Raw genomic sequence first — 21,410 nt, forward strand, 5'->3', positions numbered from 1 at the left:
GCTATTTCCATTTATCTGATTTATTAATCTTACATAAAATTACTGAGAGCTGCTGATTTATTTGCAGGACCTTTGCTGCTTTCTCCCAGTATTGCATTTGTTTGTTTGTTTGTTTGTTCTGGGTTTTTGTTTGGTTAGGGTTGGGATTAAATGTGGAAGAGATGGTATTTTTGCTTATTATTTTTTATTTATATGACATGTATAAAAATGTATATATTTATATGAGTAATATAATATAATGTTATATATTTATTACATATTAATATAAATATATGATCTAATATATAATATAATATAATATAATATAATATAATATAATATAATATAATATAATATAATATAATATAAGTAATATATTATATAATATATTACATATAAGGTAATATAATACATCATTTATTTATATTACATTAATAAATTTATATTTTTAAAAAGTTGTGGATTTTACAGTGCTTTATTAACAAGTGATTAAATTAAATTTATCTCTTGCTACAAAGTTTTTAAAGGGTAAACTGTAATTAAGAAGAGACACTTCAATTATTTTACTATAAACATAAAAACAAATTACTTGTGCTTGCATTGTGAGCTTTTTTATCTAATTACACTCTACTACTCAAATTTATGAAGAAGAAGGTGAAGAAGAAGGAGTAGGTACTGCTTTAAAACTTCTGTCTTGTTTTATATATATTACTATATATTAATATATACAACATATATAATATGTAATTGTATAATTATATATTTAATATTATAAAATATATAATTATATATTTAATATATATTGATATATAAATATTACTATTCTAAAAAAATTAAGTTTTCTATTTTGTGATATTGCACACTTCTGATTAAACTAGACACTGGTAAATGAGCAGGAATTGGGGGATGTGGCACGAGGAATATTTCCCTGCAGAAATAAAAGAGTTGCCCCAAGGATAGTGTGTCACATGGGACAGCTTTATTATTTTATTATTTATTCATTATTTTTTATTTTAATATTTATTTTTAAATTTTTATATATCAGTATTGATTTTTATTTTATTGGTTTGTTGTTATTTATTATTATTTTATTGATTTTTATTATTTTATTTTCCTTTTTTTTTTTTTTAATTTGTTTCATCATTTTATTATCCACCCCCCTGAAAACTGGAATATTTTCCAGGTTTAGTACCGGTTTTAGCAAGAACAGACCCCACGTTTGTCACACGAGGGGCGGCACCGTCCCCTCCCCAGGCTTTGGTGCCCTCGGGGGTTGCTGGGGACCCCCGGGACCCCCCGGCTCTGCCCGGAGCACAAAGGGGAATTTAACAGCTCCGGGTTTAACAGATCCGAGTTTAACAGATCCGGGTTTAAAACAGATCCGGGTTTAACAGCTCTGAGTTTAACAGATCCGGGTTTAAAACAGCTCCGGGTTTAACAGCTCTGAGTTTAACAGATCCGGGTTTAAAACAGCTCCGGGTTTAAAACAAATCCGGGTTTAAAACAGCTCCGGGTTTAACAGCTCTGAGTTTAACAGATCCGGGTTTAAAACAGCTCCGGGTTTAACAGCAGCTCCGGGTTTAAAACAGCTCCGGGTTTAACAGATCCGGGTTTAAAACAGCTCCGGGTTTAACAGCAGCTCCGGGTTTAAAACAGATCCGGGTTTAACAACAGCTCCGGGTTTAACAGCAGCTCCGGGTTTAAAACAGATCCGGGTTTAACAAATCCGGGTTTAACAGCAGCTCCGGCTGCCACATCTGGTTGTGCTTAAACCCCCCCGGGGCTGACGGGAGCTTCTCCAGCCAGGCCTAAACTGGGGCTGGGCTGGGGCTGGGGAGGGTCCCTGGGCTCAGCGGCCCCACTCCCACTCATGCATTGAATTTTAGATTTTGCATTTTTTCGGATTCTGCGCTGCTTTAGGCTGCAGTTCTGAGACTCGTCTTGCGATGCCTCAGGTTTCAGCTTTATCGGTTTCAAGTTTTATATTTTTTCAGATTTTGCGCTGCCCGAGGTGGATCCATTGGGGAGATCCTTTTAATAAATCCCCGCTTTATTCCTTAACTCTGTCCAGTCTCTGTTCTAGTTCAGCTTTCCCAAGGCATCACCGCTTCAATTTAACCCATCCCTGAGCCTGCCTCAGTTTCCCTTTCTCAGTGTGAAGGGAATTAACCCCAGCTCTTCCCTGAGCCTGCCTCAGTTTCCCTTTCTCAGTGTGAAGGGAATTAACCCCAGCTCCTCCCTGAGCCTGCCTCAGTTTCCCTTTCTCAATGTGAAGGGAATTAACCCCAGCTGCTCCCTGAGCCTGCCTCAGTTTCCCTTTCTCAGTGTGAAGGGAATTAACCCCAGCTGCTCCCTGAGCCTGCCTCAGTTTCCCTTTCTCAGTGTGAAGGGAATTAACCCCAGCTGCTCCCTGAGCCTGCCTCAGTTTCCCTTTCTCAGTGTGAAGGGAATTAACCCCAGCTCCTCCCTGAGCCTGCCTCAGTTTCCCTCCCTCTCTCTGTGTGAGGATGTGACCCTCAGCGTGCTCAGTGGTCCTGGGTAGCCCCACAGGTGATCCCCGAGCCCCAGAGCACCCCAGGGACCCTCCTCACCCCCCCCCCCAAAAAAAGCAGAAGCTCCATTCACAGCTTTATTTACCCAATAAAATCCCTGTCCGTGCCGAGGAGCTCCTGCAAGGGGAGCAGGGAGAGCAGCTCTTTGTTCAACCCCGTTTGTACAAGGAAATTCTCAGTTCAGCCCTGAGATCCCCCTCGCCCCGGGGCAAACACATCCCCTTAATTAAAAACAAAAATAGTCCCATGGATGTGAGAACAATCCGGGGGTGAGCCACCAGCACGGAGCTTGGGGCTGGCTCTGGCTGCGGGTTTAATCCCCAAAAATTCCCCCAAAGTTCTCCCTAAATTTCCCTCAAATTCTCCCCCAAATTTCTCCCAAATTCTCCCCCAAATTTCTCCCAAATTCTCCCCAAATTTTCCCCAAATTCCCCCTAATTTTCCCCCAAAATCCCCCCAAATCCGCCCAAAATTCCCCACTCAGGAGCACTGGCCACGGACCCAGGGCTGCCTGCGAAGGCACAAAGGGAGGAGATTTATCCAGAGAGGCCAAATCCACTCAGAGGAGCTTCAGGGGCCATAAATGAATCGCTCAGGGGATGCTGTGATGGCCACAGGAAGCAGCTCCGTATTTCCCGGGGTTTCTGGGCTTTTTCTGCCTCATGGTCTCACGGTCCCCGGGGGGGGCTGAGACCAAAATCAAAGCCTCAGCTCGTGGGGTGGGATTTAAAGAGGTGCTGGGCCCCCTTTTCCCACCCACGAGGGCCCCGTTGTGCTGCCACCAACCCTCAGGGATTTGGGACCAGAGGTGGAGTCCAACCCTCAGCAAAGGCAGATCCCTGAGGATCTCTGCATCCCAATTCCACACCCCAATCCCAATCCCAATTCCAATTCCCAATTCCAATTCCCAATCCCAATTCCAATTCCCAATTTCAATTCCAATTCCACATCCCAATCCCAATCCCAATCCCAATTCCAATTCCAATTCCAATTCCAATCCCAATCCCAATCCCAATTCCACATCCCAATTCCAATCCCAATCCCAATTCCAATCCCAATTCCAATCCCAATCCCAATCCCAATCCCAATTCCCAATCCCAATCCCAATTCCCAATTCCAGCCTGCTGAGCTGTGTCCCATGTGGCTGCAGCAGCTCCTCAGAACCAGGAACCGCAAGTGCAAACCTGATTTTATTTTAGAATAAATCAATTTTATTTTATTAATAATTTTGTTGGCTTGACCCCATTCACAAAGAATTGCATCCTAATAAAAACAGCGCGGAAAAAACAGCAAATAACCACAAATCTGCTTTTTTTTTTTTTTTTTTTTTTTTTTTACTCCTTTCATCCCTCCAACTCCTGCCTGGTTCCTCACCCTGCTTTTCATTTTCAGCCAATGGAATATTTCCACCCGAAGTGAAAAGCTGGATTTTCTCCCGGAGGATTTGGTCCCACAGAGCCGTGGGACTCACCAGGGTGGAGCTTCCCCGAGGATGCCGCAGCACAGGGGGGAACCCTGGGCGGCCAAACAACATCTGTGCAGCCCCAGCACAAAAATCCCTCCCCACCCTTTTTTTTTCCCCAGTTTTTATTTTTCTTTTTTTTTTTTCCAGGGGGCCCAAAATAAATTCCTTGGCACAAGCGGCCCCAGGAAACACCAGCCGGGGTCGGAGCTCCGCGTGTGAAGCAGAGCGCAGCGACGGCCGCGCTCCTCCTGCGTCTGCGTGGGGCCAAGCTCGGGGATGGGGTCTCACAGCCCCTTCCCCCGAGCCTTAAACTGGCTTAATTTAAACCTGGCTTAGTGCCGTGGAGAGCTGCAGCGGAAGAAGGGCATGGGATGCCCACAGATGAGGGGATCCCCCTGGAAAATGGGGTGAATTTTCAGAGATTCTGAGACTCCTCCTCGTGGAGCCTGATGGGGCTCCCCGCAATCCAGAGCAGGGCTTTAACCTCAGAGACGTCCCCAAATTTTGTCATTAGAGGCTCGTTTGCCCCTTGTGCTTAACCCCAGCAGTTTCTAAACGCTCCCAGTCCCCTTCCCGCAGCACGGCCGAGCCCCAACGGGAGCACAATGGAGTCTTGTTTCTGGTAACCCGAGATGCCTCAGCCCCAGCTCTTTAATTTTAGACTCCACCACCACCACGCTCGCATTCCTCAGCACTACAATGGCAGATATTTATACTCTGGAATGCAGAGCCCAGCGCTAATTTAGCAGGGCTGGGTAAGCCGGGGCTGCTCCCCAACACGGGCTCTCACCCCGGACAGAATTGGAGCAGGCAGAGTTTTATGGGTTTACAAATCTTGGCGTTTGTTCGCCGGCCCCTGCGCGTCCCCGTAAAAGTAAAATAATGCTCAGCGGGCAGATGGACAAACCAGCTGGGATGGGTGGCAGAGGGAGCGTGGCCGCAGCCGGACACTGCCTCACTGCCTGAGGAACAGGCTCTGACCTCCACTGAGGGCCACCTGGAGTGGTGGAATGGTTGGAAGGGACCTCGGAGGACACCTGGTTAGAATGTCAAACCTGGAATGGTTGGAAGGGACCTCGGAGGACACCTGGTTTGAATGTCAAACCTGGAATGGTTGGAAGGGACCTCGGAGGACACCTGGTTTGAATGTCAAACCTGGAATGGCTGGAAGGGACCTCGGAGGTCACCTGGTTTGAATGTCGAACCTGGAATGGCTGGAAGGGACCTCGGAGGACACCTGGTTTGAATGTCAAACCTGGAATGGCTGGAAGGGACCTCGGAGGTCACCTGGTTAGAATGTCAAGCCCACCAAAGGTCCAGCTGGGTGCTGTGTCCATCACCTGGACGCAGGAGAGGCCTGATGAGGTGTGCAGGGCGTGAGGGACCTGCAGAGGCTGGTTTAGCCCATCATTAGCTGGTGTGGTTGTGGGCGTCCCATGTCCCAGGTCCATGCAATGCCAAAAGGTCTGTTTCATAGTGCTCAGCGTGATTCTTCTAGATTTTTCTTTTATAACCCTCAGCATGGTTCTTCTAGATTCTTCTAGCAAGCATTTCCTTGGGAAGGGCCTTCTGGCTGCGCCCCAATCTGCTCCAAAGGGGTGACCTCCCTCTGCTTCACCAGCCCACCCAACGCTGTGAGAAACCCAACTCCAGAGAAACGAGAAAATCCTTGAAATATCCCCAGCATGGCTGATGAGGCCGGAGCTCTACAGAACCCTCACAGCAGCTCCGTCTTTGCTTCCTCCCCTGCAGCAGAGGGCAAGGACACAGCTCCGGACGCTCTGGTGGCCTTCCCTGAGGGAGGACGCTGCAGGACAGCCACAGCATGGTCTCTGTCCCAGGGCTGGGCACCTGAGCCTGGCTGCCCACTGGTGAGGAAGCCAGAAGAGCGGCCCGAGCCCAGAGGGTCGGCGGGTGGCGGCTTATTGAGAGAGGAGCAGCATTAGCAGATAAGGGAGGAGGTCAGCGCTGCGCAGCGAAATCCTTGACCTGCTGTTTAAAAGGTCGGGCAGAGTTCAGTGGACTACTCCAGGTCAATTCACTCAATTAAAATATTAGAGGCTGGAGGTGGGAGCGGGGAGATGGAGGTGATTGGTGTCTCTTGGTGGTGGAAAGGGATTAGGGGTGGTGTTGGAGCGTCCTGGTGGGCAGAGGAACGTGCTGCAAGATGCAAGAGGCAGAGACTGATTCCCAAACGGGAGCGCCCGTGACCGCGTTCACAGGGGTCCTTGGGCGGGGGAAGAGATGAGGATCTGACTCCATGTTTCAGAAGGCTGATTTATTATTTTATGGTATATATTACATTAAAACTATACTAAAAGAATAGAAGAAAAGGTTTCATCAGAAGGCTGGCTAAGAATGGAATAGGAAAGAATGATAACAAAGGTTTGTGGCTCGGACAGAGAGTCCGAGCCAGCTGACTGTGATTGGCCATTAATTAGAAACAACCACATGAGACCAATCCCAGATGGACCTGTTGCATTCCACAGCAACAGATAACCATCTGTAAACAATGTAAATTGTTTACAGATAATACACAATATTACAGGAAACAATGTAAATTGCTTACAGATAATATACAATATTACAGGAAACAATGTAAATTGTTTACAGATAATACACAATATTACAGTAAACAATGTAAATTGTTTACATTTTGCTCCTGAGGCCTCTCAGCTTCTCAGGAGGAAAAAATCCTAAGGAAAGGATTTTCCATAAAAGACGTCTGCGACAATCGTGGAATCGCTGAGGTTGGAAAAACCCTCCAGGATCATCGAATTAACCCAGGAGTGTCACCCCCCCATCACCACCCTACATCCACCCCAAAGTGTGGTTTGGGCGTGGTGAGACAAAACCTCTGGCCATGAACCCAGCGGTCAGCAGAGCTCATCCCAGACTCAGGAGCCCAAACTCTGTAGATGCCACTGGGGGATAAGAGGGGACAATCCATGGACCTCCACGTCCTCGTGTCCCACCACCAGCCCTGGAACGCCGCCGTGCAGGGACCAAGCAGCAAAGCAGGGGTGACACCTGCCAGAACCATCTCCCCATAAATATTTGAGAAGGGTTTGAACAAAGCCCCGTGTGGAGGGTCTGCATTGTGGGGTTTTTTTCCATGTCCATAAATCACTGCTCTCTGTGGCCCCCGCCCAGGCCCTACACAACTTGGGGTAGGTTATTGATAGGACTCTGGGCTCTTTCAGGCAGCTCTGGGTTCCCATCCCAACCCCAAAAATGATCCCAGGACTGCCTCCACCCCAGACTGTTCTGGGGTTTGTGGAACAACACCCAGGTCCTTCCCTGTGGGGCTGGAGGGCTCTTCCCTGAGCCTGGAGGGTCTGCATTGTGGGTTTTTTTCCATGTCCATAAATCACTGCTCTCTGTGGCCCCTGCACAATCCAGTTGTGGTTAAAAATAGAATCTTGGGCTTTTTCAGGTTGAGAAAGGAAGCTCTGGGTTCCCATCCCAACCCCAAAAAAGAGCTTGGGAGCTGCCTCCACCCCAAACCATTCTGGGGTTTTTGGAACAACACCCCATGGGGCTGGAGTGGCTGGAGGGCTCTTCCCTGAGTGTGGAGGGTCTGCATTGTGGGGTTTATTTCCACGTCCATAAATCACTGCTCTCTGTGGCCCCTGCCCAGGCCCTACACAATTCATTATAAATAGGGTTGGGTTATCAATAGGATCCTGGGCCCTGGCAGGTTGATAAAGGATAAATGGGATCCTGGGCCCTGGCAGGTTGATAAAGGATAAATGGGATCCTGGGCCCTGGCAGGTTGATAAAGACCCAGGGGAATGGAGCAGCAGGGAGGCCTCAGGACCACACCACCCTTCCATGGCCTGTCAGGATTCAGAACTCTGCTGCTGCTGGGCACGGATTAGCCAGCCCTGGCAACGAGCAGCCCTAAATGGGGACTAAAAACCCCACAACTGCTCCACCCCTGCTTCCTGACAGGGCAGGGCCCAGGGAGCCACAGAGACACAGCTGGTAACCCACTCGTGGTGGACTTTGTGGGAGCCCGGGTGAGGTGGGTGGGAGCCCAGGTGATCCCATGGGGTTTGGGGCCATTGGGGTCCCATGGGGTTTGGGGCTGTGGTGATCCCGTGGGGTTTGGGGCTGTTGGGGTCCCAGCCTGGGTTTGGGGCCGTGGTGATCCCGTGGGCTTTGGGGCCATTGGGGTCCCAGCCTGGGTCTGGGGCCATGGTGATCCCATGGGGTTTGGGGCTGTTGGGGTCTCAGCCGGGGTTTGGGGCCATGGTGATCCCATGGGGTGTGGGCCCATGGTGATCCCACAGGGTTTGGGCCCATGGTGATCCCATGGGGTTTGGGGCTGTTGGGGTCCCAGCCTGGGTTTGGGGCTGTGGTGATCCCATGGGGTTTGGGGCTGTTGGGGTCTCAGCCGGGGTTTGGGGCTGTGGTGATCCCATGGGGTTTGGGGTCATGGTGATCCCATGGGCTTTGGGGCCATGGTGATCCCATGGGGTTTGGGGCCATGGTGATCCCGTGGGGTTTGGGGCCATGGTGATCCCATGGGGTTTGGGGCCGTGGTGATCCCATCGCAGGGTTCAGGGTTTGGGGTCCCAGCCTGGGTTTGGGGCCATGGTGATCCCACGGGGTTTGGGGCCGTGGTGATCCCATCCCAGGGTTCAGGGTTGGGGTCCCAGCCTGGGTTTGGGGCCATGGTGATCCCACAGGGTTTGGGGCCGTGGTGATCCCATCCCAGGGTTCAGGGTTTGGGGTCCCAGCCTGGGTTTGGGGCCATGGTGATCCCATGGGGTTTGGGGCCGTGGTGATCCCATCCCAGGGTTCAGCCCCTCCTGCTGCAGGACCAGCACCAGGCCCACCCCAGAGCCTCCTCCCAGCCCCAGGAGGGCTCCAGTGGCCCCTGCAGCCCCTTGCCCACCCCCAGGACCCCCAAACCCAACCCAGGGCAGGGAACTTCCCCCAGCAGAGCCAGCCCAAGTCGGCCCCAGCGCTGCCTTTAACAGCTCCAGCGATAAAAAACCCTTTATTGGAAACACATGGGGGATTTATGGGGGACATCAAAGTGGGAAGGAGCTTTACACAGCAAAGGGCAGATCCAGCAGAAGGCATCTGCTTTTCCAGCAGGCGGAGGGCTCAGGGTGACCCCACAAACCTGAGGGGTTCGGGGCGACCCCACAAACCTGAGGGGTTTGGAGCGACCCCACAAACCTGAGGGGTTCGGGGCGACCCCACAAACCTGAGGGGTTCAGGGTGACCCCAAAAACTGGTGGGGAGCTGCTCCTTTCATTCCATCCTTGGGGGTGAAGGCAGGGTTGGCAAAACAAAACCTGTAAAACATGTAAAACCCACAAAACATGAAAAACCCACAAAACATGAAAAACCCGTAAAACCCACAAAACACATAAAACCCACAAAACACGAAAAACCCACAAAACATGAAAAACCCACAAAACATGTAAAACCCACAAAACCTGTAAAACATGTAAAACCCACAAAACATGAAAAACCCACAAAACATGTAAAACCCACAAAACATGAAAAACCCGTAAAACCCACAAAACACATAAAACCCACAAAACACGAAAAACCCACAAAACATGAAAAACCCACAAAACATGTAAAACCCACAAAACATGTAAAACCCATAAAACATGAAAAACCCACAAAACATGAAAACCCCACAAAACCTGTAAAACATGTAAAACCCACAAAACATGTAAAACCCATAAAACATGAAAAACACAGAGTAGGGAGACAAAACTATTCCTTCTCTAGCTGGGGACCGAGGACAAATAATCCAAATTTCAGCCCCAAGAGCACAAACAACGTGGGCTGAAGACAGAAAAACAAGGATGGGACTGCATAACCTAAAGCTGTAATTGGATAATTAACTCCAATATGCAAATGGAGCAGAACTTATAAAAGTGACAGACCCCGTGGCTGTTTGTGCATTTTGTGACAGGGACGTGGTGGCCTTTACTGGGCAATTCCTTTTTGTCCCAGCTGCCTTGTAAGGGCTGATGGATGATGCTCATCAAGGAGGGAGCAATTAAACATATTCAATATAATAAATATATTCAATATATTCAACATATCAAGTGTAGTAAAATAGATTAAGTGGATTAAATATAATAAACAGATTAAATATATGTTAAAATGTATTTTCAAAAAGATTATAAAATATATTTAAAGCTGATGGATGATGCTTGCCATGGAGGGAGCAAGTAAATATATTAAATATATTAAATATATTAAATATATTAAATATATTAAATAGATTCAATAGATTCAATTGATTCAATTGATTCAATTGATTCAATTGATTCAATAGATTCAATATATCAACTATATTAAAATATATTCAATTGATTCAATTGATTCAATAGATTCACTATATTTTAAAATATATTAAACAATCTATAATAAAATACATTTAAAGCTGTTGGATGACATCATGGAGGGAGTGATGAAATATAGTAAATATATGAAATATATTAAATAGATCAACTATATTAAAATATATTAAATAGATTTAACATAGTCAATATAGTCAATAGAATAAATAGATTAAGTAGATTAAATAAATAAAATATATGTATTTTAAAAATATGTAAAAATCTATTTTAAATTCTATTTTAAAAAAACCTCTTATAAAACACGTTTAGAGCTGATGGATGATCTCGTCACGGAGGGAGCGCCGCTGTCACTTCTGTCCCTCCTCAGCCTCGATTTATCTTCTTTACAGCGGGGCTGCGGAGCCGGCACCATCTGCGGCCCCACAAATGCAATTATGGGGGAAAAAAGGGAAAATTGGAGCCTCCCCGCTCCCAAATTTCATCCAAACCTCGCAGAGGAACCTGGAATTACTCCCCGCACTCCAGGGACCTCCCGCTGCAGAGGGGTTTTTTTATTTTAAGGATAATTACAGGAATTTGCAAGGCTGATTTTCTCATTTTCTCCCCCCTCCCCCTCCTCAAAAAGAAAAAAAAAAAAAAACAACCAAAAAAAAAAAACCAACAAAAAGCAGAGTGAAATTGAAATTGATCTGCGGAGCTGGCCAGGGGTAATTTAATCAGAAAAACCTCTCTGCTGGCATTAATTTGGGGGGTTTTTTAACCCCAAGGCCCTAAATTAAACACGAGGATGCTGGGGTGGGAGAGGATCCTAAATTAAATTAAACGGGAGGATTTTGGGGTGGGAACAGATCCTAAATAAAATGGGAGGATTTTGGGGTGGGAATGGGTCTTAAATTAAATTAAACGGGAGGATTTTGGGGTGGGAACAGATCCTAAATAAAATGGGAGGATTTTGGGGTGGGAATGGGTCTTAAATTAAATTAAACGGGAGGATTTTGGGGTGGGAACAGATCCTAAATAAAATGGGAGGATTTTGGGGTGGGAATGGGTCTTAAATTAAATTAAACGGGAGGATTTTGGGGTGGGAACAGATCCTAAGTTAAATACAAGAGTGTTGGGGTGGGAATAGGATCTAAATTAAATGGGAGGATGCTGGGGTGGGAACAGATCATAAATAAAACAAAAAAAAAAATTTGGGATGGGAATAGATCCTAAATTAAATTAAACGGGAGGATTTAGAGGTGGGAACGGGAGCTGTGGGACTTCAGCCAGAAATCCAGAACCTCTCCCCAGCCCCTATGGAGCAGAAAATGAGAAAAATGTCATCTATAACCCACCCAAGTCCTTAATTACTGCCTGTGCCAGGGCTGGATCCCCTCTGCTCTATGAAATTCTGTGTGGAATAAGGGAACTAAAGCCAGATTTCTATTTTATTTTGGATTTTTTTTTTTTCCCCCAAAGTTCACGTCTCCTCACCACCTTGCATGTCCAGGGGCTGCTTTATGGTTTTACTGGGAATTTGAGGTAAACCCCAGCGAACCCTGGAGCTGCAGCGTCCCCGGCCCTGGAATTGTGGAATATCCCCTGGGAACGTCCAGCGGGCTCCGGCCCCTCCCCGGTGCGGTCAGCGGAGTGTGACCGCCCTGAGAGCTCCGTGACATTCCTGGGATTGTCACCCAGGCTGGGGTGGGAAAGGCACAGCGAGACTTTCAGAGGCGTTTGGGAGCCCTCGGACCCTGCTGAGCCCCAAAAGGTCCCGTGTGGGATCCGAGGAAAAGCCCAGATTCAAGCCCGGCTTTGCTGCCTCAGCCCAGGCCTGGCTTTGTCACCTCCTCCAGGGGCAGCTGGCACCGGTTCGGAGCTGGGATGTGACACCCCAGACACCTCAGGAGTTTAGATTTTATTCATTTACTTTTTATTATATTTGTGATCCTGCAGTTCCTTAGCGTAGAACTCTAAACTCCACGTGCAGTGTTTGTTACTGCGCTCACATTCTGGGCAGGCACAACAATTCCTCTCCAGGCCGGGAATCAAGGACACCTCGCTGCCTCAAAGAAATGCAAACAAAAGTGATTTGGAGGCAGAAAACTTGGGGTAAATTACCTGAAGCTGTAATTGGAACATTAACCCAAATATGCAAATGGACCAAACTTATAAAAGTGTGAAAACCCAGGGTCCATTTTTGGGTGTAGCCCCCTCAATGGGTGTAGCCCCTCAAGGGGCATTGTGTGCCTGAAATGTACCCGAGGGCCCTTCAATAAATATAAATATAAACAAACCGCTTTTATTCACTAAGTTTTATTCCCTGAATTCTGGGTTCTGTTTTTTGGGAGCCTCAAAAGCTCCACCCGGCCCGGGGCCGTCGCCTCCCGCGGCCTCCGGCGCCTCCTCCCGGGGCCGTGGGAGCAGTGACACTGAGGGACACCGTGCCACCCCTGAGGGGACACGGGGACCGCGACACCGAGCCACACTCCGAGGCCAGCCAGAGTTTTATTTTATTTTATTTTACTGCAGTGTTTTTCGGGGAGATATGGCGTGCCCCCGCCTAACCCTTACCTCCTGCCCTCAGCCTTCTCAGCCCTACTCGAGCTTGGAGCCCAGCCCTGCCCCATCCGTCACTGCCCTTCTCCCCTCCCCAGCCCAGGTCTGTCCCATCCCTTGACAGTGCCAAGTGCCTCCTTCAAACTGCCACCAGGAACGTGGAAAACTCCCCAAAAAACTGAGGAGTTTTCTTCTTCTGGGAAAGGGCGACCGTTGTTGTTCGGGGGCCTGTGGCCCGGAGCGGCCGGCTGGCTCCTGAAATTCTGCATTGCTCCTGAAATTCTGCATTCTCTCAAGCCCATGCTGCCAGCACTGCAAAATCAGGCTGCGGAGTCAGTGCCAAGTGCCTCCTGCAATCTGCCATCACTGGGCTGGTGAGTTTTGTTTGCCAGGGAAAAGGGCCGGTGTTTGTGCCCGTGGCCCGGAGTGGCCGGCTGCCTGCTGAAATTGCACTTTGCGAAATATGCCTGCAGGAGCCAAGCTGGCACCTGTGCCAACTCCAGGTACTCTGACAGTGCCAAGTGCCTCCGGCAATCTGCCATCACCTGTCGGGCTCCAGCCACACTCAACATGGCGGCTGCGGCAGGACTCCGGCAGAGGCGGCACCGCCGCTCCCTGCCGCGGTTCGCGGGGCTCCGGTGCCGCTGACCCCGCCACCCCTTTTCTCCCGCCGGGAAAAGAAGCAGAAAATGGCGCTGAGAGCGCGGGATCGGCGTCGGGACCGGGTTGAGGCAGCCGGTAAGAGAAATGCCTGTGTGAGGAGCGGGGGATGCTTAAGGGTACCACAACAAAGATGGCGGCTCGGCCGGGAGTGGCTTCTGCCGGTACCAAAGATTGCGGAGAGGAAATCCAGGAGCAATGCCTGCTGGCATCCTGGGCTTGCCAGGCAGGTTTTGTACTAGATTGCAGGGCAGTTTTCCTGCCTGTGCAGGGGGTGAAAACTGGAAAGGGGAGAGAAAAAAAAAAGGTCACATTTTACGCCACACCCAAGATGGCGGCTGAGGGCGGCACTCACTTGCCCTTCCAATGATGGCGGCAGTGTGCTCATGCGCCTTGGGTAGGGGGAAGAGAGGGCGGTATAGGAAATACCCCGCTCCGTCTGACGGAAAAGTGCTTTCTCCTGGGTCTGGGCAGCATTGAGGTCACCACGAGTTCCAAATTATCCTTGTGCCTCTCCTGTTGTGACTAAGTCGGTGTTCCCTGAGTGGCTGCAGCTCCCTGCGTGTGGAGGGAAGAACCCTGTGCTGGAGAATGGGAGGAAGGTCCCTGCTGGTTTCTGTGTCCTCGGTGGGCACAGAACTCTGGCCAGATGGCTTGGTGAGTATTGAAAATGTGAAAAATGCGTATTTTGTGAGTGGCTTTTCGCAAATATTAAAATGAATATTGTACGTGTTGTGTTAGGAAGTAATGCTGTATTAATTCTCTTAAGTAGTGTGTTAAATATATTTTTAGGTTATAACAAAATGTTAAAATAGAAACGATGCTATGTAGGAGACTTTTTTTAAAGAAAGGACTCGCAGTGAGATAGCAGCCACAGGACACCTAAATCTTTCAGAGAAAAGGCAATATTATAACTCTAATAATATTGCTCTCTTATTAGAAGAAACGAACTTCTTCCTGGCTCGAAGGCACTGTTAGGATTCAGAGGAAGAAGTTGATGATGACCAGACAGAATCCTGTGTTTGAATGGGATTTATGCATCTTGTATGAAGTGTATGAATATGCAACAGGCTGTTGTTTTTAAGGGTTAATCCTTTGTTAACGGGGGTCCTTTTTCCGGCTTATGCTGCCCAGAAAAAGGTACTTGGACATCCGTAACTCTTTGTCTTTATTGTCTCATATTGCCCTAATTTAATTTGTCCAAATTATTATTACTCTAATTGTATTACTATTTTTATAACCATTTAATTACTGTTAAGCTTTTAAAATTTTAAAAACAAGTCACAGGATCAATTCTGCCTCCTTTTCACTGAACTGTTGTAATGAGTCATCAGCTTTTAGCCAGCCTCAGTTCAGTTTCTTTTTCACGAATTTTTTTGGCTGTTTTGATCCTGAACTTGCCAAACCCTTAAGTTTGCTAAATTAACCCTGAGAAGGTTCTGCAAGCCAATGCTGAGGGGGCTGGGGATTGGATAGTTGGGATCTTATGGCCCTTCAAGGGTTGGGTTCACCCCCTGATTTTGGTGCCAAGGGAAACCCCAAGTTAACACGGATCAAAATAGGAAACAGTTCCCTGCTAGCAGAAAAATGAGCTTCCTTTGAATGTCTGGAATAAAAACACTGGGGAAAGGGCACTTTTTAATTCGATTTGGTGCCACCTCCCCTTTTTTTTATGGCTAAAACTCCATGGTGAGCAATGCAAGCCAAAAGATGAAATGCAGGAGGCTTTGATTCTGCAGTGAGCTTAACTTCCCTTTTCTCCTCTCTTTCAGGACAGGGAGAACCACTGAACTCGTCCTGGCCTTGCCAAGGTGTTTGAGCTGCCAAACCCAAACTGGTCCTGATGATGGAGGACTTAAGAAATTACTCAGTCCAACCAAATGCTTTAAAAAGGGAGATGGTTTGGTTATAAAAATATTTCTGCCTGAGACTGGGAAGAGTTAAACCCCCCAATTCTGCATAACAGCACAAGGATTTTTTAATTCTTTGCCTTTTTTTTCCCCCCTTCCTTTGAATGGGTTTGTTTGTTTCCCCTTGGAGACTGCACACACAATAGGCAGATTTTTCAATTAAGCCATTTTTTCCCACTTTTAGTCTTCAGTGGAGCCCAGGTGCCAATTGTTTGCTGCTTGGTTTCTGCCTTCCCTTTCCTGCCTGCAGCTTAAGCCCTTTCTCTCCTTCCTGCTTTTTGGCCATCACTGGTCATGCAGATGATGCTGATGCAGATGGCTGATAAATAATTATCAAACAGCTTGGGAATGGTCTGTGTCAGGTATCAGTGACATTAAAAAATGCAGTAGATGGACCACCAAGCAATGAATTTAGCAGCAGTTGGACAGTAACCAATCATCTTTCCTTTGAAGCCCTCTTCATAGCATATTTACTTGTAAAGGGAAAGCATTTGGGTTTTATTTTAAAAAATACTACAAAGCACCAACAGCCAGCTTAGGTGAGCATGGCAGATGACAAAGACATGGTAATGTTTTTTCTTTTAAACCCCTCACGAGCCCATCCCGTACTGGGGAGGCAGCTCAGCGAGTTTCAGCCCACAGCTGCCATCCTGTGCTCATGCAGAGCCACCTCTGCAGCTGTCCCAGCCTCAGGAAAGCACAGGAGAGGGCTTTACACAGATCAGGGATTAAGCTAGGCCCAGGCTGGGCTCAGCTCAGTCACCGTGGCACTGTTAGAAGCCTTAAACCCCTTTTCTATCAGATTGATTGATTGTGATTGTGGTGCAGCCACTGTGTTGCTGTCCATGTGCTCCCCTGCAGCCCAGCCTGGCGTGGTGAGCAGGGGCTTGGGGTTCAACATCAAACCAGGAGATAAAACAACAGCTAAAAGCCCTGCCCTGCCGTGTGCCTCCCTGTGCAGCACGGCTGTGAGAGGAGGGTGAGACCCAGTCAGTGGGAGCTCTGTAAAGCAGCTGCAGAGCAGTGATGAGTGCCTGAATCACATCCCCTGCAGCCAGCGGGGCACTGAGGGCAGGGAAAGGGAAATAAAAACACAACAGAGCCACCAAGACTGGAGGGTGTGAGGACGAACCCAAACCTGTGCTCTCCAAGAGCTGAGAGAACACATTTCTTAAAGCAAGACATCCAGACTGGAATGGGGGACTTGCACTCTTTCCAGATTTCCCCAGCACCATAACCCATTAAAAACAAACAAAAAAACCCCAAAAGCCATCTGTGGGAATGGGATTCTCCTTTAAGCCTTGCAGAGACTTTCTGCAGCACCCAAAGCACCCTTCCTGTTGCTCTTCCTTCACCACTCAGGGCTGAGCCATGGAGACCTGCTGCTTTTGGACCTGCTGCTTTAGTGTGGGTGTGTGGGTGTATTTCAGGGTTTTTTTTTTAAAACCAAGAAAACAATCAATATCATATTTCAAAAAGAACCCCCAGAGCTTTGGGGCAAGTGGGCATAAACGTCAAACAAAACACAAAACAAAGACTGAGCTGCTGAGGGATCTTAGAGCAGCAGTGTGGGGTGGGAGGGAAGAAATGGAGCAGAGAAATTGAAGCCCATCGAGGAGGGTTTATGGACAATGTTTTCACTGCAAGCAGCATTTAAAAAGTGACAGAAATTCAGGGATTTATCAGATCCCAGCCTTGTGAAAGGTGGAGTCAGATTCTCGTCTCTTCCCTCGTCCTGGGGAGCCTCAAACAGCACCACAGTCAGCGGCTGGAGCTGGTCTGGGCAGCACCAAATAAAATAAAAAGCTTTAAAAATAGAAAAAATAAAAATAAAAATATAAAATAAAATTAATTAAAAATACATGAAAAACAAAATAAAACCCATGAAGTGCTGTAAAAGTTCCATAAAAGGTGGTGCCATAATGCAAGACCCTCAAACACAATCAGTGGCTGGAGCTGGTCTAGGAAGCAGCAAATAAAATAAAAAGCTTTAAAAATGGAAAAAATAAAAATAAAAATTTTTTAAAAAGCATTAAAAATAGAAAAATGAAAAATAAAAACGAAATTAAAAAATATTTAAAATATAAAATGAAAAGATTTAAAATAGAAAAATGAAAAATAAAAATTAAATTTAAAAAAATGCTTTAAAGATAGAAAAGTGAAAAATAAAAACTAAATAAAAAATAATATTTAAAAAACTAAAAAGTTTTAAAATAGAAAAATGAAAAATAAAAATTAAATAAAAAATAAAATTAAAAAAATAAAAAAGCTTTAAAAAAAGAAAAATGAAAAATAAAAATGAAATAAAAAAATTTAAAAATGAAACAAAAAGCTTTAAAAATAAAAAAAATTAAAATAAAAATTAAATAAAAAAATAAATGCTTTAAAAATAGAAAAATGAAAAATAAAAATTAAAATAAGCTTTAAAAATAAATGAAAAATAAAATTAAAAACTGAAATAAAAATGAAATGAAAAATGAAAAATTAAAAAAAGCTTTAAAAATAGAAAAATGAAAAATAAAAATTTAAAAAAAGCTTTAAAAATAAATGAAAAAATGAAAAAAAATGAAAAAAACTGAAATAAAATTTTTTAAAAAAAATCTTTAAAAATAGAAAAATGAAAAAAAATTTAAATTAAAAAAAATTTAAAAATAAAATAAAAAGTTTCAAAAATAGAAAAATGAAAAATAAACATTAAATTTAAAAAAATTTAAAAAACAAAAAATGCTTTAAAAATAGAAAAATGAAAAATAAAAACGAAATAAAAAATAAAATTAAAAAATAAAATAAAAAGCTTTAAAATAGAAAAATTAAAAATAAAATGAAAAAAATTAAAAAATAAAACAAAAAGCTTTAAAATAGAAAAATGAAAAATAAAAATTAAATGAAAAATAAAATTTAAAAAATAAAATAAAAAGCTTTAAAATAGAAAAATTAAAAATAAAAATTAAATAAAAAATTTATAAAAATAAATAAATAGCTTTAAAAATAGAAAAATCAAAAATAAAAATTACATTTTAAAAAATTTTAAGAAAAAAATAAAAGCTTTAAAAATAGAAAAATGAAAAATAAAAACAAAAAAAAATTTTAAAAATAAAATAAAGCTTCAAAAATAGAAAAATGAAAAATAAAAATTAAATTTAAAAAAATTTAAAAAACAAAAAATGCCTTAAAAATAGAAAAATGAAAAATAAAAACGAAATAAAAAATAATATTTAAAAAATAAAATAAAAAGCTTTAAAAATAGAAAAATGAAAAATAAAAATTAAATAAAAAATATAAAAAATGAAACAAAAAGCTTTAAAAATAAAAAAATGAAAAATAAAAACGAAATAAAAAATAAAATTAAAAAAATAAAATAAAAAGCTTTAAAATAGAAAAATGAAAAATAAAATGAAAAAAAATTATAAAATAAAACAAAAATCTTTAAAATAGAAAAATGAAAAATAAAAATTAAATTAAAAATAAAATTTAAAAAATAAAATAAAAAGCTTTAAAATAGAAAAATTAAAAATAAAAATTAAATAAAAAATTTATTAAAATAAATAAAAAGCTTTAAAAATATAAAAATGAAAAATAAAAATTACATTTTAAAAAATTTTAATAAAAAATAAAAGCTTTAAAAATAGAAAAATGAAAAATAAAAACTAAAAAAAAAATTAAAAAATAAAATAAAAAGCTTTAAAAATAGAAAAATGAAAAATAAAAATTAAAGGAAAAAAATTAAAAAATAAATCAAAAAACTAAAAATAGAAAAATGCAAAATAAAAATGAAATAAAAAATAAAATTAAAAAAATGCTTTAAAAATAAAAAGATAAAAAAAAAAATGAAAAATAAAAATTAAATTAAAAAATAAAATTAAAAAATAAAATAAAAAGCTTTAAAAATAGAACAACGAAAACTAAAAAGTAAAATTAAAAAAATAAAATTAATTAAAAATAAATGAAAAACAAAATAAAAATCGTAAAGTGCTGTAAAATGACGTAAAAGTGCCGTAAAAGGTGGTGCCGTAAAGCGCTACTGTCGTAAAACTGCTGTAAAAGGCGACTGTCGTAAAAACTGCCGTAAAGCGCGACTGTCGTAAAACTGTTGTAAAAGGTGAATGTCGTAAAAGGTGCCGTAAAGCGCGACTGTCGTAAAAGGTGCCGTAAAGCGCGACTGTCGTAAAAGGGGTCGTAAAGCAAAACTGTCGTAAAAGCGGCCGTAAAGCGCGACTGTCGCAAAAGTGCCGTAAAGCGCGACTGTCGTAAAAGGGGCCGTAAAGCGCGACTGTCGCAAAAGGGGCCGTAAAGCGCGACTGTCGTAAAAGGTGCCGTAAAGCAGAACTGTCGTAAAAGGTGCCGTAAAGCGCGACTGTCGTAAAAGGTGCCGTAAAGCGCGACTGTCGCAAAAGTGCCGTAAAGCGCGACTGTCGTAAAAGGGGCCGTAAAGTGCGACTGTCGCAAAAGGGGCCGTAAAGCGCGACTGTCGCAAAAGGGGCCGTAAAGCGCGACTGTCGTAAAAGGTGCCGTAAAGCGCGACTGTCGTAAAGCGGCCGTAAAGCGCGACTGTCGTAAAAGGTGTCGTAAAGCAGAACTGTCGTAAAGCGGCCGTAAAGCAAAACTGTCGTAAAAGGTGTCGTAAAGCGCGACTGTCGCAAAAGGGGCCGTAAAGCGCGACTGTCGTAAAAGGTGTCGTAAAGCGCGACTGTCGTAAAAGGTGCCGTAAAGCGCGACTGTCGTAAAAGGGGTCGTAAAGCAAAACTGTCGTAAAAGCGGCCGTAAAGCGCGACTGTCGCAAAAGTGCCGTAAAGCGCGACTGTCGTAAAAGGGGCCGTAAAGCGCGACTGTCGCAAAAGGGGCCGTAAAGCGCGACTGTCGTAAAAGGTGCCGTAAAGCAGAACTGTCGTAAAAGGTGCCGTAAAGCGCGACTGTCGTAAAAGGTGCCGTAAAGCGCGACTGTCGCAAAAGTGCCGTAAAGCGCGACTGTCGTAAAAGGGGCCGTAAAGTGCGACTGTCGCAAAAGGGGCCGTAAAGCGCGACTGTCGCAAAAGGGGCCGTAAAGCGCGACTGTCGTAAAAGGTGCCGTAAAGCGCGACTGTCGTAAAGCGGCCGTAAAGCGCGACTGTCGTAAAAGGTGTCGTAAAGCAGAACTGTCGTAAAGCGGCCGTAAAGCAAAACTGTCGTAAAAGGTGTCGTAAAGCGCGACTGTCGCAAAAGGGGCCGTAAAGCGCGACTGTCGTAAAAGGTGTCGTAAAGCGCGACTGTCGCAAAAGGGGCCGTAAAGCAGAACTGTCGTAAAAGCGGCCGTAAAGCGCGACTGTCGTAAAATGCGCCGTAAAGCGCGACTGTCGTAAAAGGCGCCGTAAAGCAAAACTGTCGTAAAACTGCCGTAAAGCGCGACTGTCGCAAAAGGGGCCGTAAAGCGCGACTGTCGCAAAAGGGGCCGTAAAGCGCGACTGTCGTAAAAGGTGTCGTAAAGCGCGACTGTCGTAAAAGCTGCCGTAAAGCGCGACTGTCGCAAAAGTGCCGTAAAGCGCGACTGTCGCAAAAGTGCCGTAAAGCGCGACTGTCGCAAAAGGGGCCGTAAAGCGCGACTGTCGCAAAAGGGGCCGTAAAGCGCGACTGTCGTAAAAGCGGCCGTAAAGCGCGGATGTCGTAAAGCGGCCGTAAAGCGCGGATGTCGTAAAGCGGCCGTAAAGCGCGACTGTCGTAAAAGGTGCCGTAAAGCAGAACTGTCGTAAAGCGGCCGTAAAGCAAAACTGTCGTAAAAGGTGTCGTAAAGCGCGACTGTCGCAAAAGGGGCCGTAAAGCGCGACTGTCGTAAAAGGTGTCGTAAAGCGCGACTGTCGTAAAAGCTGCCGTAAAGCGCGACTGTCGCAAAAGGGGCCGTAAAGCGCGACTGTCGTAAAAGGTGCCGTAAAGCGCGACTGTCGCAAAAGGGGCCGTAAAGCGCGGCTGTCATAAAACTGCACCTTTTACG

General features: G+C 44.7%; 1 long non-coding RNA gene across 3 annotated transcripts; it reads left to right on the forward strand.

Annotated features, from left to right (window-relative positions):
• The first annotated feature begins 13,446 nt into the window (after nucleotides 1–13,446).
• On the forward strand, nucleotides 13,447–16,008 carry LOC118697398 (uncharacterized). 3 transcript variants are annotated; one of them, XR_004981751.2, is made up of 3 exons: nucleotides 13,447–13,616; nucleotides 14,013–14,195; nucleotides 15,311–16,008. It is a non-coding gene; the product is annotated as an uncharacterized LOC118697398 (long non-coding RNA). The 3 variants fall into 3 exon arrangements; XR_008508914.1 differs by having other exon boundaries at nucleotides 13,449–13,616; nucleotides 14,069–14,195; XR_004981750.2 differs by lacking the exon at nucleotides 13,447–13,616 and having other exon boundaries at nucleotides 13,623–14,195.
• The last annotated feature ends 5,402 nt before the right edge of the window (nucleotides 16,009–21,410 follow it).

Source organism: Molothrus ater, chromosome 30 (assembly GCF_012460135.2).
Source record: "Molothrus ater isolate BHLD 08-10-18 breed brown headed cowbird chromosome 30, BPBGC_Mater_1.1, whole genome shotgun sequence".
In the NCBI taxonomy this organism is placed as follows: domain Eukaryota; kingdom Metazoa; phylum Chordata; class Aves; order Passeriformes; family Icteridae; genus Molothrus; species Molothrus ater.